Genomic DNA, 6,000 nt, shown 5'->3' with positions numbered 1-6,000 from the left:
GTTAAGATTCATACTACTTTTCATCAATAGACCGATGGTGAAGCCAAACACATAATTCAGATATTAGAAGACATGCTAAGGGCGTGTGTTTTAGACTTTAAAGAAAGTTGGGATGACCATCTACCTTTGATGGAGTTCGCTTATAATAATGGTTTTCATGTTAGAATTCAAATAGCTCAATTTGAGGCATTGCATGGGCATAGGTGTAGATCACCTATAGGATGGTTTAAAGTTAGTAAAGCGGCGTTGATTAGACTAGACTCTGTTCTCAAAGATATGGGAAAGCTTCAGTTGATTCATAAGAGAATGAAAACTGCTCAGAGCCATCAAAAATCATATGGTTATACAAGAAAGAGAGAGCTAAAACCTGAAGTGGGTGATTGGGTATTCTTGAAAGTGTCACCTATGAAGGGAATAGTGAGATTTTTAAATAATGGGAAGTTGAGTCCAAGATTTGTTGATCCGTATGAGATAGTGAAGTGTGTAGGAGAGGTTGCTTACCAGTTGAAACTTTCGTCAGAGTTAGCTGCACTTCACCCAGTGTTCTATGTTTCAATGCTTAAGAAATGTGTTGGAAATCCTTCCTTAGTAGTTCCCCTAGAGAGTGTTGGAGTCAAAGATAAACTTGATGTATGAGGAGATTCCTGTAGAGATACCTGATAGACAGGTTTGGAGGCTAAGGAATAAGGAAGTAGAGTTAGTAAAAGTTCTTTGGAGAAACTAATTAGTTGAAGGGGCCACTTGGGAAGCTGAAGCAGTAGTGTAATAAAACTGGTGAAAATCCACCTCAAAACAAGACTACATAAACCTGGATAACAACATTGAGGTGCATAAATCCATTTCAGATCAATAGTGTAATAAAACGGGTGAAAATCTTGAAATCTTACAAAGAAAATAATACAAAAAATATGCGCTCTCAGTGTGAAGGAAAAGGTCATTGGTTATGTACTTGTCGTACGTTAGGTATCTGGTTGATCTTTATTAAACATCCCTCAAGAAAATGGATAATACTAGAGAAGAAAACTTTATCCCAGAAGACAATATTGAGCTTATGCATTTAGATGTTGAATATATTTTTGAACTCCCTAAAGGAAATACAGATCACTCTATTGGTGGCGGATCTATAATAGTCTAAGTCTTTTACTTTTTTCAATTGCATGAGTTTACAATTCTATTGTTTGTGTCTTTCTGGTCTTGTAAGTAACTAAAATTCACGTAATATATTCTTTACTAGTAATACTATAATGTTTATTTTGTTTATATTTTCATCTAGAAGAATATGTGCATACTCCTTATTTTTTATTTGGATCAATGATCAATCGTAAGGATATTTGTGTAATTGATAGCGGAACAACACATGCCATATTCAAATATGAGAAGCACTTTTCGTTGTTGCTTAGGATAAAAGAAAATGTTACAACAATTTTTGGTAAATAAAAATTGATTGAAGGCTTTGAAAAAGCTACTATATTTCTGGCTAAAAGGACAAACTTGTCATAGAATATTAATTGTTCTCTTTTAAATCCCTGAGAAACTTATTAAGTCTAAAGATATCCTCCAAAATAGATATCATATTGAGATGATAAATGAAACAAATGTCGAATATTTTAGGATTAACAAGTAAATCTAAGGCTAGAAATATATTTTGGAGAAAGTACAAACTTTGTCTTCTAGATTATATTATGCAGAAATTAGTACAGTTGAATTACACTCTATCGTAAACTAGAAGTGTATTAATTTAAATACTTTTGTGCTTTGGAATGATTTAATGGGTCATCCTGGATCAATAATGATGGGAAGAATCATTAAGAATTTGAATGGAAATCCATTAAAGTGTTAGCCTCCTATATTTATATTTATGTTTTAATAATGCAAAACTAATAAGTAAACTTTGGTGGAATTGAAGATCCTTAATGATGGAAGGAGATCTCACACAAAGGACATTGAAGATCTCAAATCATAGAGGATATCTCGCACAAGGAAAGGAATATTCTCTCAAATAATATCGTGCTAATTATGGAGCCACATCAATATTGAAGATCCTTAATGATGGAAAGAGATCTCATATAAAGGACATCGAAGATCTCAAATCATGGGAGGATATTTCAGACAAGGCAAGGAATGTTCTTTCAAATATCATGCTAAATATGGAGCCACATCAAAAGTAGAATATCGCTTTACAAGGAAACAAAAATCATATCAACTGAAGATCCCAATAGACAAGGCAATTGGATGCACCTCACAGCAAGATCCAAGGAGAAGGAAGATCTCACTCCTTACATGGACATATCTGATATGGACATGTATAGATGTGAGAAAGTAAAATCGCACCAAGTATGGACATATCTGATATGGACATACCATAAGGAGCAAACTCCCTTAATCAAGGAATCAATTCAAATCCTTGATTGAGAAGAAATCTCTTGGATTTCCTTATGAAGAATAGCAGTCAAAGACTATAAAAGCAGATGACTAAAGATAGACACGGGTTACACAACTTTAAGGAGAAAATTAAAGTGTCTCATTCTTAGTCTTACAATGCTCTGTAACGTTAGTTTACAATTATTATATAAAGTGTAGGATTGAGTCATCTTTATAATATCAACTAAAGCTGTGTCATAAGATCTGAAGAGAAAAATAAGTTTTCAAAACTTATTTCCTATCATTGTACTCGAACCAAGCCTTCAACGATCTAAAGGAAACTTAAAACCCAAGAGGACTAGACGTAGGCACTGGATTGGTGTGCCGAGCTAGGATAAATCTTTGTGTTGTTTAGTTAATGCTTTATTATTTACGTGCTTAATGTGTTAAGGTTAATTTTTTTGTGAAGTGTGTTAATCTGCAGGTGAGTTGACTGTGAGGAGTCAATAGTCGACTCGCAGAACAAAATTTTAATTCACCCTGCCTGAATTTCAATTGGTACCAGAACAGGTCTCACAGATAGCATTGCTTAACCGCAAGTGAGCAAAGATTAACTAGACAATTATCAGATTCCTGGTGCTCTCCTTCAGGATGGTCACTCCTCCATAAGACCACCATACTTTAATGGACAACATTACTCTTACTGGAAAAATAGGTTTAGAATCTTTGTTCAATCAAATGACTTCCAAGCCTAGGTTTTCATCAAGAAGGGTCCAAAGCTGATTCCAGGACTCAAGGAGAAGTCAAAGGACAAAGACAAAGAATCCATTAGTTCTAATATAGTGGACCTTGAAAGCTTCAAGGTCACTAAAGAACAATAAGAGATAATTCAAACTAATGCACATGCTATAAGTTTGCTTATGTATGTAGTTAGCGGCGAAGAATATGACAAGATATTAACATGTAAAACCGCAAAAGAAATATGGGAAAAACTGGAGGCAGCCTATGAAGGAACCACCAAACTCAAGAAGTCAAAAATTGCTTCCCTGATCAATGAATATGAGCTATTCAAAATGGAAGAAAATGTTGACATTGAAACAATGTTTACCTGATTCAACAAAATTGTGCGTGAATTGAAATCATTGGGGATGATCTATCCATATAGCCTGCAAGTCCAAAAGCTAGTCTGAAGTCTCCTAAAGATTTGGGAAACCAAGGCCGCCATTTTGGAAGATGGAGATATTCACAACAAAACATATGATGAATTATGAGGTAACCTTATTGCATATAAGAAAAATTATATCAACAAGTTTCACAAGGATGAAAAGAAGAAACCAGTAGCTTTCAACTCTACTCCAATCGGAGATGGGGACATTCTAGAAGATGCTAATAATGAAGTAATGGCCCTCATTAACCATGGAGTAAATCAAATCATGAGACAGAGACAACAAAGATCCTAAGAAGCTAAATATAATAACTCTACTAGAAACGATGATCGCTGCTACTACTGTGGAAGGCCGAGCCCCTTCAAACAAAATTGACCTAAACTAAAATGAAGAACATCCAGGAAGAATCAAAATTTTTGAGCCTGGAGTGATGAAGATGAACCGCCAATATGTGCTTCATGGCAATGGGTGAATCCAATGAGGTAAAACTACACGATTGTCATAATTGTAATACTCTTAAATCTAATTTAGATATGATAACTGATGGTCTTCAAAAAGTTATAGATGGATATAACATGCTCGCTCAAGAGAAGAAAAGATGTAAAGCTCGATTTAAATGAAAACTCGAAGAGGAACAAAGAAGGTATCAAATAGTAATTGAGGCATATCAAATCAAAGTTGACTTACTTCATGCAGAACTTAATAATGTACGAATAAAATTAAACAGTATCAAGAGATCACTAAGGCACAGTTTTGTGAGATAAAACTCTTTTAAGAACAATCTAAGTTCCTCATCAAAATCGTGTAAATCGTCAAAGACCTTTTTCTCCTTTTGAAGACATGTTTGTTTTATCTGTAGACAGAAAGGACATAAATATTATAGTTTCAGGCATAATACTAAAAATGTGTGGGTTTGGAAGCCTAAAGAAAGCACATCTAACCTGCAAGGACCAAAGGCCACTTGCGTACCTAAATAAAATATATCTTATTTTGTAGGAACATGTACACAAGAGCTATAAGAAGGGAATGTGGGTCATTGATCATGTATGTTATAGACACATGACCGAAAAGAAAGAAAATTTCTCTACTCTAAAGAAAATAGGCAGAGGATTAGTCAGATTCGGTGACAATTCTAGAGGCAATGTCATTGGAGTCAGCTCAGTAAAGCTCAGCTCCTTATGTGAAGTTACTGAAGTGTATCTAGTAGATGGACTCAATCATAACTTGCTCAGTATCAGACAACTGTGTGACACCTGATTTGGAGTCTCTTTCAAAGCTAGGAGTTGCTCAATCAAACACGACAAAAGAGAAATCTCTCTCATTGGTGAATGTGTTGATAATATTTGTGTTTTAAATATTCTTGATTTTTCTACTTTAACCTACCTCACTGTGCAAACCAATGATATTTGGTTGTGGCATAAAAAGCTTAGGCATGTGAGTATGCAATTGTATTTGATGAATCTAATCACCTTTCTATGAGTTTCAATATTGATAAAGAACAGGAGAGTGATATACAATCTGGAGAAAATAATAGCACAACCGTTGAGCCATCACAAGACGAGTCGACTGTACCCCCTCAAGAGTCGGCTCCCACAATAGAAATAGTCAAATTGACTATTTCAAGAGAGTGGAAAAATGATGCTAGCTATCCAAATTAATTTATCATCATAAATTCAGATGATTGGATGCAAATTAGAGCATTATTGAGAAAACAAGCATTTGCTGTCCTTGTATCTCAAATTAAAAAAAAAATGAGACCCTAAAAATGAATCATGGGTCAAAGCAATGAAGGAAGAATTGAACCAGTTTGAAAGAAATAAAGTTTTGACTTTAGTTGATAGACCCAAGAACTACTCAGTAATTGGAACTAGATGGGTCTATAGAAATAAATTGAATAAAGAAGGTAAGGTTATCTGAAACAAAACAAGACTTGTATCTCAAGGCTACTCCCAACAAGAAGGTAATAAGAGTAATAGAAAAAACACTAGTAGAACGTGTCAAATTTTTGGTGATGCCCTAATCTCATGGCACAACAAGAAGTAAACTTTAGTTACTTTTTCAATAACTGAAGTCGAGTACATAGCCTTTGGAAGTTGTGCTCTTTTTGCTACTCCGTGGTTCTTTTTAATTATTCCAAAAGGGGGAGAAAAACAGGAATATTAGAAGTGTCTACAAGTAAGGGGGAGCAAATCGACTGATACTCAAGATACATGGAACAACAAAAGTATTTAAAAGTCAGGGGGAGCAACTTGACTATTGTGACAGATAGGAAAGTCAATTGATGTTTATGCTTGTTTTTCATTATCAAAAAGGGGGAGATTGTTAGCCTCTTATATTTATATTTTATGTTTTAATAGTGACAAACTAATAAATGAACTTTACAGGATAGTGAAGATCCTTAATAATGGAAGGATATCTCATACACAGGACATTGAAGATCTCAAATCATAGAGAATTTCTCGCACAAGGCAAG

The sequence above is a fragment of the Capsicum annuum genome, chromosome 1 (genome assembly GCF_002878395.1).
Source record: "Capsicum annuum cultivar UCD-10X-F1 chromosome 1, UCD10Xv1.1, whole genome shotgun sequence".
Classification (NCBI taxonomy): domain Eukaryota; kingdom Viridiplantae; phylum Streptophyta; class Magnoliopsida; order Solanales; family Solanaceae; genus Capsicum; species Capsicum annuum.
This window is presented reverse-complemented; position numbering follows the sequence as displayed.